Raw genomic sequence first — 14,111 nt, 5'->3', positions numbered from 1 at the left:
AGGTTTTCGACTCATTCTCGTATGTATTGTTGTATAATGCTCCCAATCACGATCGTTCCCTAAAATGAGACGAATGTGTGGACAGCATATCAGCATTTCGGCCAAATTCGAGAGATACATGCGTAAAGGACTGAGGACAAACATTCACAGTTGACTACTTTCTTAACTCTATGAAATTATTTATGAGCTGCTTCATTTCAGCCTACGACAATTGAAACAGCGGAAGCTCTGTGAAGTTCTTCTCAACAACAACTTCGATGTCAGAGGTGCAAACATAAGAAAAGGAAAAGCGATATTAAATGTATTACATTTTACGTCCAAAATAGCGAACTGCTGAAGTTATTATGTATGAATATACCACGGTCATGTATTGCAGCGTAAACAGCTTTCTCATATAAATAAGGTAAGCAGAACACACACATTAAATTACGAATTTGCCCCTCAAACATGTGGCACCGACTGTAAAGAACAGGCCGGCCGAAGTGGCCGAGCGGTCTAGGCGCTACAGTCTGGAACCGCGCGACCACAACGGTCGCAGGTTCGAATCCTGCCTCGGGCATGGATGTGTGTGATGTCCTCAGGTTAGTTAGGTTTAAGTAGTTCTCAGTTCTAGGGGACTGATGACCTTAGAAGTTAAGTCCCATAGTGCTCAGAGCCATTTGAACCTTTTTTTTTTTTTTTTTTGTAAAGAACAAAGAAATTTTATAGTATATCATTAGACAGTAATAGTAAATATTTCTTAGGTTCCTGACATATAAACCTTGTATATCTATCTGTGTCCCGCTCGACATTCCTTCGATAGACGACACCATTTTCTCGTATTGGAAAAGAGTGGACCACTTAGTTAGGTTAGCGTATGCTGATGACTTAGTGATTATGCAAAACACTGACGATAATCTTAAAAGAACTATTTATTTACTATATACGGTTCGTAAAGAATATAATTTTAATATTTCAAAATGAGTAACAATGGCATTCCATGCAAAACACCGAATATGAACAAAAATTATTTTAAAAAGTTTGTCTGCATGGATTGCAAAAATTTTAGAACATATTCGACAGTTTAATTATTTAGCCTGTGATATCTTGTGTGATTACGATAGAGACATAAATAACAAATTAGGAACACACCAGGCAATGTGCGGAAATGTTCGAGAAAACTGTAAACAGCACGGACCGAAACACAGCTGAAACTGTACAAGAGCATGACGGTGCCGACCAAGCCACAGAAATGAAATTCCTTAGGGCATTACTGGAACACACACACTCACATACATACACACACACACACACACACACACACACACACACACACACACACACACACACACACACACCTTGATAAAATAAGAAACCCATGGATACGGAATTAGCTATAAATACTTGTAATACAAGATAAAATGGAAGGGTACACAAGCAACTGGGAAGAGCATTTAGAAAGAATGGAAATACAAGGATTTAGAAAGCGCCACTGCCATACCGATCTAATGGTCAAAGGGACCCAGGAAGACAGACGAAAAAATGCATTAGGGCCCGAACAGGCCGATGGGTCTGTTTCCTGAAAAGATCATAATGATGAAGAAGATAGAAAAGAATAAGGAGACGAACTGTTTCTGATCCTGTGCATAGTACCTGTTTGGATATCGTATGTAAGAACTTTAGCAATAGCACTAAAACTAGACTCAGGATTACTGACGTGGCTATGTTTTTGACTACGCTTCTCATTTTGCTAAACATGTTTTTAAAGGACCGCTCCGCAGATATTCCTATGTTGATTCGTATCATTGCACTCATTGTCGGGACTATTGGTACCGACACTTCATCTTTAAAGTACGGACGATTTAAAGAGAAGATAACAGACGCGCTACAGGAAGATTCCAGTACTGGTAAATATGGAAGCGCTTCTGCTTTGCCGACTGTAAATGCTTGGAGTGTACCTCATTACGTTCTTCGTAGCGAGAGTAGCCGGCAGTTCAATTATGCAGGCTTGTCCTGTGTGATGTCTGCATGGAGTTTCCCCCTTGAATTAGTTTCGTTTGCCTACAAATTTTCTGCTGATTCGTTTTTAAAAGGTACCAGTCTAATGACATTGCTTCACATTTCCGTACCACGGAAAAAGATGAGCAGAAATATTCTAGAGAATCCTCTAGCTAAAGAAATATGTCGGATGTCACCGCCGTTAATTTCATTTAGGACAGTATGTACATTTTAGTGTTTCCTATTCATTTTAAATTGAATTTGTAGATATTACAGTTAACGGAGTTTGACAGTTAACTCCGTCTACATCACGTCCAACATTTTCATATATTTTATGGTGATTTTTGATTCTCAATGAACAACTGTTTTACTTCAATTTTCTCTCAATACCAGATTCGTTGACAGTTCCCTTTTGGTGATAAATTGCTAAAACTAAGTAAAGCATATTCATATTAAATGTGGGACAGTTTCTTTGGTCGTAAGACGTCTAATTCTTAGTTTTACATTACAAAGTACCAATTTTTTTAAATTCAGACTGCAGAATCCGTGACATTTTTAGATAGCAACGTGACAACTGAAGTGTAAAATGCAATGCACAGTATGACTGTAGCTGGCCGCGGTGGCCGTGCGGTTCTAGGCGCTGCAGTCCGGAACCGCAGGACTGCTACGGTCGCAGGTTCGAATCCTGCCTCGGGCATGGATGTGTGTGGTGTCCTTAGGTTAGTTAGGTTTAAGTAGTTCTGAGTTCTAGGGGACTGATGACCTAAGATGTTAAATCCCATAGTGCTCAGAGCCATTTTTGAACCAGTATGACTGTGTCTTAGCATGTGAATCGACTCTGAGGGACAAAAATGAGAGTGAATACAGACGGCAACTGAAGCTTCTGAGAATGCCACACAGGTGGAAAGAATCAGTAAGAAATAATTACGCAGAATAACAAACTGGAATAGGAAAATCAAGCGACAAAATTCGAACAACATCAAGATCGACACAGTTCGCTGTTGAATCAAATAAAAGTGTAATCCTATGCTAAATTACATGTTTGAAAACAGATTTGCAGCATCGTAAAAATATTTTATGTTGATTTACTCAGATCGATGGCAAGTTGTGTTTCGTGAAGTTACACATTCAACGGAGGTGATTAATTTATCTACAACGAGGAGTTGAGTTTGTGCTATTATGCATGAATGTGAGACTTGAAAGAACGGGTACACGCATCCTGGTGCATGCCATAACCTTGCTCACTGAAAACTGCAAACGACCGTCAAGCTTAACTGTATAATCCGATAGGTAAACCAGGCAGCAGTGTCTTAAGTAGTCATTGCATAGAAGTCATGGAGTTAAGTAACCATATTATCCTGCAGTCTAATGAGCGAGAAACGTATGCTTCCAGTGTGGTCTTATTTCTCAGCTAAACAGCGGCAGAAAAACCATAACTGAAAGATGAATTTGATTACCGGTTTCCGGAATGCATTACTAAATTCAAATCGAATGTATTATTCACTCCTGGACTGTCGAGTTTCCGTAACAGCCAATAAACTTTTTTTCGATGATCTTTCATTATTTTATTGATGATTTTCAACTAATCGTATGGATGTACATTTTGGCTATGAATTTCTAACAACCGATCCAGAGATTTCTGGACACGAACATAGTCATTTTAACGATACCGATAAAATAAAACGTAAAGGGCGATTTGCAAGTGCTGTGAAGGAGTACTCTGTTGAACTTAATATAAATCCGGATGTTTTTAGAAAGGTAACGAACAATGGGACTTCCTTTCTTGCAGCAGCAACTGTTTTTGGTTTATCTCATTAGTTAGTTATAAACTACAGCCGGCACAATATTCTACTGAAGTTACTGAGTTTCAGTTTAAGAGAAACCAATGAGACCCGTTATCCAATTTTGAGGCGTCTGTAGTGATCGAGTAAAATATCAATACACCACGCAGCGCAGGAAGGAAAAACTTTACTCCCACGTCGCGTATCGAAAATAACCCGTAATGGAAACTGCTGCCGTTAGTAGTAATAAGCTTCGTTGCACAGCAATTTGAACGGCGCTGACATCCCAGCATGTGAGTCTTTAGATCGGCAATACCCGCGGAATGACATCGACGGTAATGGGAAATCGACTGACATTATCTTCCAGACTTATCGAAGAATGAACAAGGGATTTCCGCATACATGGCCTTCTTTTGTTCCCGAGCAACCTGCTGCTGCGACAGAGAAAGCTCTTCATATCAGGACCCTCCTACGAACTTTTTACTTCGAAATACCTGTTCCACTGTGAGGTCTACAAGATCAGTCACTTGTTGCAGAGGGTGACGAAGCAAGAGACTAAGTAAAATTTGTTAACGGAGGATTAGACGTATCTTCTTTACTGTGATCTCTACTAAGTATCTGTGTAAAGAAGTGGTGCTATGGTAATAGTGCGGTACAGATTAAACCCTGGTCCTTAAAGAATAAAACTCCCACGTATAAAACAGTTTCAAACATCTGATTACTTTACAGGTGAGTTAATGCGTTAAATATTTGACATGTACTAATTAAGTGAGAAAAAGTTTTGAAAAGGTTTGAAATTATATTTAAAGTTTGTTGGAAGTCGCTAAGTTGTCTCATTATGAAACACTGGATGAATACAGTCTGTATAATTTGTACTCCATTTTAAGCAAAGGCAAGTTTTTCATACATCTCAATGTTTGTGATGACACATCTCCTGAAGTAAGACTCGTACAATGACACAATTTTGAAGGTATATACAGTGACGTATGTAGTTACTATCCGAGAACTGTGTTGCGAATAGAGCTAGTAAAAAAGAAGTAATAAATAAAAACATGTCTGATGCAGAAGTTCTACTGCGTGCCATTTTAAGCAGAAGCTGGTTTTTCAAGCCCCAAAAGTCTATGACGTCATATCTCCTGAGCTATGCGTCGTTCACTGATAATTTTGCACCATATACAATCGCTCGCTCGATGAAGTATCCATACGCAACGACTGTAACGTTGCACAGGTCACACCAATATTCAAGAAAAGCAGTAGGAGTAATCCACTAAATTACAGGCCCATATCATTAACGTCGATATGCGGCAGGATTTTGGAACATACACTGCATTCGAACATTATGAATTATCTCGAAGATAACCGTCTGATGAAAAAAAGGTAACACGGATTTGGAAAACATCGTTCTCGTGAAACGGAACTAGCTCTTTACCAGCAAGAAGTGTTGAGTGCTATTGACAGGCTATTTCAAATTGATTCCGTACTTTTAGATTTCTACAAGGCTTTTGACACTGTACCACACAAGCAGCTTGTTGCGAAATAGGAATATCGTCTCAGTTATGTGACTGGATTCGTGATTTCCTGGCAGAGAGGTCACAGTTCGTAGTAACTGACGAAAAGTCACCGACTAAAACAGATGTGATTTCTGGTATTCCCCAAGGTGGTGTTTAGGCCCATTGCTTTTCCTTATCTATATAAATGATTTAGGAGATAACCTGAGCAGGCGTCTTAGGATGTTTGCAGATCATGCTCTCTTTTATCGACTAGTAAAATCATCAGAAGATCAAAACACATTGCAAACGATTTCCAAAAGATATCTGTGTGGTGCAAAAATTGGCAATTGACCCTAAATAACGAAAATAGTGAGGTCATCCACATGAGTGGTACAAGGAATCCGTTAAACTTCAGTTACACGATAAATCAGTCAGATCTGAAGGCCGTAAATTCAACTAAACATCTAGGAATTACAATTACAAACAATTTAAATTGGAACGACCACACAGTAAATGTTGTGGTTCAAATGGCTCAGAGCACTATGGGACTTAACTTATGAGGTCATCAGTCCCCTAGAACTTAGAACTACTTAAACCTAACTAACCTAAGGACATCACACACATCCATGCACGAGGCAGGATTCCAACCTGCGACCGTAGCGGTCGCGCGGTTCCAGACTGTAGCGCCTAGAACCGCTCGGCCACAACGGCCGGCAGTAAATGTTGTGGGGAAGGCGACCAAAGACTGCGTTTTATTGGCAGAACATTTAGAAAATGTAACAGAGCTGCTAAAGAGACTGCCTGCACTACGCTTGTCCGTCCTCTTTTAAAATACCGCTGCGCGGTGTGGGAATCTTACCAGATAGGATTCACGGAGTACATCGAGAAAGTTCAAAGAATGGCAGCGCGTTTTGTACTATTGCGAAATAGGGGAGAGAATGTCACTTAAGTGGCCGGCCGAAGTGGCCGTGCGGTTAAAGGCGCTGCAGTCTGGAACCGCAAGACCGCTACGGTCGCAGGTTCGAATCCTGCCTCGGGCATGGATGTTTGTGATGTCCTTAGGTTAGTTAGGTTTAATTAGTTCTAAGTTCTAGGGGACTAATGACCTCAGCAGTTGAGTCCCATAGTGCTCAGAGCCAATGTCACTTAAGTGATACAGGATTTGGGGTGGACATCATTAAAACAAAGACTTTTTCGTTGCGGCAGAATCTTCCTACGAAATTTCAGTCACAAAATTTCTGCTCCAGATGCGAAATATTTTGTTGGCGCCGACTACATAGGGAGGAACGATCATCATAACAAAATGAGGGAAAACAGAGCTAGCACGAAAAGATACAGATTTTCGTTTTTTCCGCGCGCTGTACAGATTGGAATAACAGAGAATTATTGTGAAGGTGGTTCGACGAACCCTCTGCCAGGCACGTAAGTGTGATTTGCAGAGTATCCATGTAGATGTAGATTTAAATTCAGTGAGATAGATGAATACTGTCTGCAAACGATTTTGCGAATAGAGTTGGTAGTAAAGAAGTAATAAACTGAAACGTCAAGTCTGATACTGAAGTTTTACTTCATGAACATCGAAAAGGTATTAAAGCGATAATTTTTTTGCTTTGATCATTTTATGGTGGGGGGGGGGGGGGGGGGGGTCAGCGAGAAAATGTTTCTTATAGATTTAAAATTGCATGTAAAGTTTGTTTGAAGTCGCTAACTGGTCTCATTCTTAAATACTGGCTGAATAAAATCCGCTTATTTTCGCGGTGTCGGTTAAGCTGCCTCAACACACACACAGAGTTTCTAACTATAATACTTGTCTTATTGTGTTAAACGTTTAACCTAAGATTATACCTCTTATGAGTAGATTCATAAAATCACTTACTAATAAAGCGAAATATTAAAAATCAAATTTTTGTTGCCCTGTAAACCATTATACCAGTACACACATCAAGAAAAGTTTTGCACCACCTCGGTTCCCAGAACTCCTGAAGATAGACGTTGACTGTGGATATTGTGTCACAGACAGTCCATTGACTGTTCTGAGATGTCACTAAACCCGCCCAAACACTGGGCCTCAACAATGCATTAAAATGTTATCAGGTTTGTCTACTATTCACGTACGGGTGTACAAACCACACGGCGACTCGTCACTTGAAATTTCCGGGCTGATAGGCCGTGGTCGATGTAAAAACTCTCCCCTGAAATTTCGTCTCCGACTGCGGGAGACACCCTCTGAGTTAAAATGGCGAACTCGAGGAAGCACTGCTTACATAGGCAGCGCAGAGGGCGCCACTGACCATCACGTGACGTCGGCATTTAGACCGTCTCTGTTAATGGCAACTTTCCCGATTGAAAGTAATCGATAGTCACGTTCCCGCTGCAACGCTGACATGCAAATTTTGTCCATTTTAACACCTTCCTCTTTCCCGTTAAAATTATTACGGTGCCTCTCTATACACGCACGCGCAATAATGCGAGGTTTTAGATATGACCCTCGTCTCGCTGAATTTTATTTCGTGATTACCTTCCTGGTAAACATGTTCTGCTACGGCCGATTTATCCGTGTGACCCAGGCAGCAATTCCTCTTATGTTCAACCAGACGGGTGTTACCACTTCTCTTTACGGTACCGATATAAATCTGTCCACAACTACAAGGAATTTTGTATACCCCCGGTGTAGCCAAAGAATGTCGTTCGTCTTTTGCCGATCTTAAATATTCTTTTATTTTCCTAGTGGGTCTGAAAATAGTTTCCGTCCCATACTTGCTTAACACTTTCCCAATACGATCTGTCACCTTACTAATGAACTGAAGATAAACCTTGCCGTTGGGCGGCTGTTGTTCGTCGTTGCTCCAGGTTCTCTGCCTAGAGCGAAGTGCTCGGTCTTGTTAGAACAGCCATTCCTCACGAAAGTCGACCGTAGATATTTAATCTCATCTTTTAAATAAACAGGTTCACGAATTTGGAAGCCCTGTCTAACAAGGTTTTTATTAGATGTATTTTCTGTCTAGGTTGGTGGTTAGACTCTTTATGCAGATAACGATTAGTATGTGTGGCCTTTTTATGCACCTAATGGCCCAACGTTCCGTCCCGTTGTTTAATCGCAGAATCATCCAGGAGATTCAGTTGCCCATTACTCTCCGTCTCCATAGTAAATTGGATTTTCGGATTAATGCTGTTTAGATATACCAGGAAGGCATCCAATTCCTCTGCTCTGTGTGTCCATACTACGAAAGTGTCATCGACATAACGATACCATTTGGCTGCTCTCTTACTGGCAGTCTGCAACACCGGCTGTTAGTAAACATCCAGCATGCCAGCTGGAGGTGGTAAATGAGGGACTGTGAGATGCTTGATCCTTACATGACCATATACATCGGTTTTTGATCACTTTTTCAGTGTATCGGAAACCGGTAGCTCACCAGGCACTGTTACTCATAGTATCACGGAAGCGTATCACGGAAGCGTCCTATGTTACTTTTATGCTATTTTGTGTTTGACGTCCGCTACTTAGCGAAAAAAATTGCTGACTATAAATACTAGAATTCCCATTCTGTTTTCTGGAACGCAACGTGACTTGACTTTACTGCGCCTCATATTGCTGATAAAATGCTGGGAACCGGTCATGCCTATAAATAAAGGACTTGCAGTTGAAGCGGTCTTATCTTCAAAATCATACCGTTTTATTTCGTAAACAAATAAACACTGCACTTTCAACATATAGGAGACGCCTGTGTTGTGAATACGAGTGCCAAGCAACAACCGCCCTCGTACCTGAAATGGTACTATCAAAAACCAACCCAGTATGCCGGGTGTCTTTCCTGTGGGCCCTCATGCCTATTTTCTCTGGTTTTTCGTCAGATGTCTGAAATGTTGTTTTTGCAAACTGTGTAACTGGAGTCAGCCCACACAATTCCTACCCAATACGTCTTTCATGCGAAACCGAGCATCGACGGAATGCATTTGTTTATTTCCCGTTTCAAACGAAATGATTTTTACAAAATTTTACATTCCCATTCGATAGAGCGCTACTAGATTGTATAGTGCGATATTCGTTTTACCAACACATATTAACAGGAAAAGTAAAACACGAAGAATAATGGGTACTCTAACACCGACAGCCCACGATGACTGCCACTGCCATGCGGAAGCGCGCTGCTCGGTCGCTGTTGGAATACTGATCATTCTTCGGAGCCTAATTTGGGACGGCCGTGACGAATGAGCACGTAAAATTCCACTTCAAAAATAATTTGTTTGTAACGGGAAGCAAACCGACGCTTTCGATAGACGATAGGCCGCGCATGAAAGACGTAATGAGTACGATTTGTTTGGGCTGACTCCAGCTACACGTTGCAAAAACGAAATTGCAAACATCTGACGAAACACCAGAGAAAATGCGCCTGACGACCCACAGGAAATACGCTCGACATACAGTGTTGGTGTTTGATAGAACCATTTCATGTAGGAGGGCGGTTGTGGCTCGGCACTGGTATTCACCACACCGGTGTTTGCTAAAGGCTGGAAGTGCAATGTCTATTTGTTTACGAAATAAAACTGACGACTCTTACGAGAGACCCTTTTTATAGTCAAAAGCTTTGAGTAATATTATTGTTGGTCGATATGTAGATCACAATTTTGTTTGCTGTCCCTCAGGGAATGCTAGTCTTTTGGTTTGGAATCGCAGTTAATAGTTACATGATAGACATGAGTTTACAGAAAGAATACAACACATGTGACTGTTAAAATAACTACCTCTCCTATAAAATACAAAAATATGAAAATAATTTATTCATAAACATAATTAATTTTGAATGTAAATAAATACGATCTCAAAAATAATTTATTGGTCGACAAAGTTTTAAGGATTTAAAAAAATTAAAATATAAATGGCGTAAACGTATTAGCGTACTGTCATACTGTTTTGCGTTGTGTTTGTTACAAACTCGTCATAAAATACGTTAACTGCAGACCCTGTGAACAGTTTGTCCGTAACCCACCAGAGACAGGACCGTCCTAGCGTACCCTTCAGTAAAAAAAATTCGAGAATGGATTAATAAAAAACAGAAAAAGTTAAGATTGTGGTTATGCTTCTGATGTTCTACCTAAACTCCCTATACTTGAGTACTATCGAGCGAGGTTTTCCGTGTTTTCCCTAAATCGCTCCAGGCAAATGCCGGGATGGTTCCTTTGACAGGGCACGGCCGACTTCCTTCCCCATCCATCTCTAATCCGATTAGATCGATGACCTCACTATCTGATCTCCTGCCCCCAAAACAAACCAATCCAGTCCCAAATTCAGTACTTCTCTTCTTCAGAACATTCCAAAGAACGGCTTGAAAACTTGATTTATAAATGTTGCTCCGTTCCGATCTGTGACACAAAAACGTTCACACACTATTGACACACGTCTGCTACTTATCACCGCCTGCTCACAACTGCCTCGAATGCAAATCTTTCGTTTACAGTTGTTAGAGTAAGCTGCCACCGAAGTTACTGGGCTAACGTCGGTTATATCTACATATACATCTACGTGATTACTCTGCTTTTCACAGTAAAGTGCCTGGCAGAGGGTTCAATGAACCACCTTCAAGCTGTCTCTCTACCGTTCCACTCTCAAACGGCACGCGGGAAAAACGAGCCCTTAAATTTTTCTGTGCGAGCCCTGATTTCTCTTATTTTATCGTGATGATCATTTCTCCCTATGTAGGTGGGTGCCAACAGAATGTTTTCGCAATCGGAGGAGAAAACTGGTGATTGAAATTTCATGAGAAGATCCCGTCGCAACGAAAAACGCCTTTGTTTTAATGATTGCCACTCAAATTCACGTATCATATGTGTGACACTATCTCCCCTATTTCGCGATAATACAAAACGAGCTGCCCTTCTTTGTACTTTTTCGATGTCATCCGTCAGTCTCACCTGATGCGGATCCCACACCGCACAGCAATACTCCAGAATAGGGCGGACAAGCGAGGTGTAAGCAGTCTCTTTAGTAGACCTGTTGCACCTTCTAAGTGTTCTGTCAATGAATCGTAGTCTTTGGTTTTCTCTACCCACAATATTACATATGTGAACGTTACAATTTAGGTTATTTGTTATTTGTATGCTTATACAGTGTCGGAACCTATTGGACAAAGTGGTTTCCGCAGTGATGGAAGTGAAACCCGGCATCATATATGCCAAGTTTATTTTAATGTAATTTTAATTCTGTCAAAGTCTGCTTCTCTTTTAACTTTTTAAACTTGTTTTTCTTGTAGACCAAATTTATACCACACAGAGGCAACTGAATATCCGTTCAGTTGTTACTCGTAGAACCAATGATGGTCTACTCAGACCGGTAGTGACTAGACTCTTAGAATTACTAAACTACCAGTGAACACTGATCAGTGCAGTCGCTTTTGCGTGGTATGAATCTGTTCCCAACTTAAACGCCGATTACAGTTTTAATACAAATGAGTAGAGAATCGAGCATAGTTTATAGAGACTGACGACCTAATTCATATTACGATATGATAACAGATAACTCAATACAAATATTAACCATTTACGTCTTTTATGATGTGTGGCCTCTTGTAAAGTGTCACATCATTGTGTTATGGTATAGTTTTATTTTCAGTGTACAATTCATGGCTAAATCACGATTTTATATCTCAGCTAACATGATGCTGTGAATACTTTTGTATCACTCTGTGATAATTCATTATGTGTGTGTCTATGTGTAGTTGTGTGTGTGTGTGTGTGTGTGTGTGTGTGTGTGTGCCTGTTGTTAACATTTAGATCAGTTAGCAGATTCGCGACAGCTTACGCCTGTTATGTTACATACGTATTATTTTATCTGGCATATAGAAACCTGATGATGTCCACATGACTGAAACTGGTTCTGTAAATGGAGAATTTTGCCAGCAGCTCAAGGCGGTAATGTGACATTTTTTCAAATACCATTAACACGTGCTGAGGAGTATCGCAGAAAGTGTGACTGCTGTCGCTTGGTAGGTTGCATTATACACTATGGTGCTTTGCCGGACGAAAATGTTTTGATTTGAAGAGAGTTTGGCTTACCTTCCCCAGGCTTTTTTGCGCAATGATGCGTTCTTAGAGGGTAGCGCCACTTCATTACATTCCCTCTGACGTACGCAGTGTCATTTTGCACTTTCCACTTATGCTTCGATAAAGCTTACTGTGACATTCTCAACGTAACACACTTCTTTAACTGGGATGGACCGCTCATTGTCAAAGCGACATCTACGCTTCACTGCCAACATGACATGTATAGCTAGACACCATTTTCTGTGTGCAGACTATCCACGCATGATGACTCTAGATTTTTAACAAAAAGTGAAAAAATGGAGGAAAATAAGATAATGGATACATGAAAAGAAAGGAAGGATACAAGCGAAAAATAGTGAAAGTATAAAAATATTCAGTCTGGTAAATATATACTTTCCAGTTATTTCATTTCTGCGGCGGCTAAGCTAAATTTTTCATTCGGAAAGCATTAGTAGAAAGTGGAAAGTAAAGCTAGGAAGCAATAAATAGTTCTATGTATGCATTCATTCCACTATCCCGAACGGGAGTATTTTCCCTCCGACGTAACAAAAGAATATGACTGTGAGTGCAAGTAACGGCTTCTTTTGTTCTCTGTCAGTCCGTGGAAACAACTACGATCTACACTCGAACAATAGGAAATTTTATACCTGGACGTTGTGATATTATGTGCACAGATAATCCGAGGAAGCACTAAGACTATTTTCCCTCTGTCCCATTTTTCATCCGAAAAATTTTGAGGTTTGTAACATCTTATCGCGAATCTTGTAAAGTCGAAGTCAGTACTTCCATCTCCCTACATTTACATCAAAACTCTGGTAATCGCTGAGGAGAGGGTCACCTTCTTGACAATAGGCATTGATATTTCGTCCCGTGATGTTCAAGATGAACAATCTGTTCGAGTTGTTACTAGTCTGGTTTTATTTCCACGATGCCTGTGGGAGCAACGTATAATGAGAAAGAAGATGAAGCATTTTATATGCAGGTATTCGCAAGAAATTAGGTATCTTTCTCTTAATGTTTCAGAGTTCGGATTTTGCTGCAAACCTTCGCGTTGGTCAATAATTCGGCTTGTTCTTTTTTGTATACACTCGATACTTATTAGTTCAAAACCATTTGGATCCCACACATATGATCAGTATTCCACTTTCTTGAGCACAATCTTATTCGAGCACAAATAACTTTTTTTTTAAATTCAGTCAATGTTTCAAACAAAAGAAGTTCTTTGTTTTAACCTCGCGTCAAAGATAAGGTCGATTAGAGATAGAGTAAAGTCTCGAACGGACAGAAGCGGCGGTTTCTCGTGAAATAAACGATACCCGTATTATCCTTAATTCACATGCAACGCAGGTGGGTACACCTTTACAAGCAACATCGCAACTGGAACACCACGTTAAATTTAATACAACATCTAAAGACTCACATACATCGTTTTTCGACATTACAGTAGCTCTTAAGGCATCATATTTGTGGGATACACATGATGTCTCGGCACGCTACGAGACCCTTAAAAAAAGGAGAGTGTGTTAGAGAATCCACAAATAATAAAGTAGCCAAACAAATCGTTCTTCAAAATGTTGCTGTCTCTCCCAACCTCGATCAAGAGTATTCCATTATGGAAACATTTGATGGACTAACTTAGAATCCTTCTTATATTTTCTGAAAATGCAGGGGCAACATTTCTTCCAAAAGAATTTTTAATTTGCCTTGTGTATTGGCAAATTGATTTTGGCACAGCGTTTTAAAAAAGGGGGGAGAGGTGAATCAGGATTCCCTTCTCGAGCTTACTAGCTGTCATGGGTGTGAATATACACTAGTAACAAGG

The sequence above is a fragment of the Schistocerca serialis genome, chromosome 2 (genome assembly GCF_023864345.2).
Source record: "Schistocerca serialis cubense isolate TAMUIC-IGC-003099 chromosome 2, iqSchSeri2.2, whole genome shotgun sequence".
Lineage (NCBI taxonomy): Eukaryota > Metazoa > Arthropoda > Insecta > Orthoptera > Acrididae > Schistocerca > Schistocerca serialis.
Note: the sequence above shows the minus strand (reverse complement) of the source record.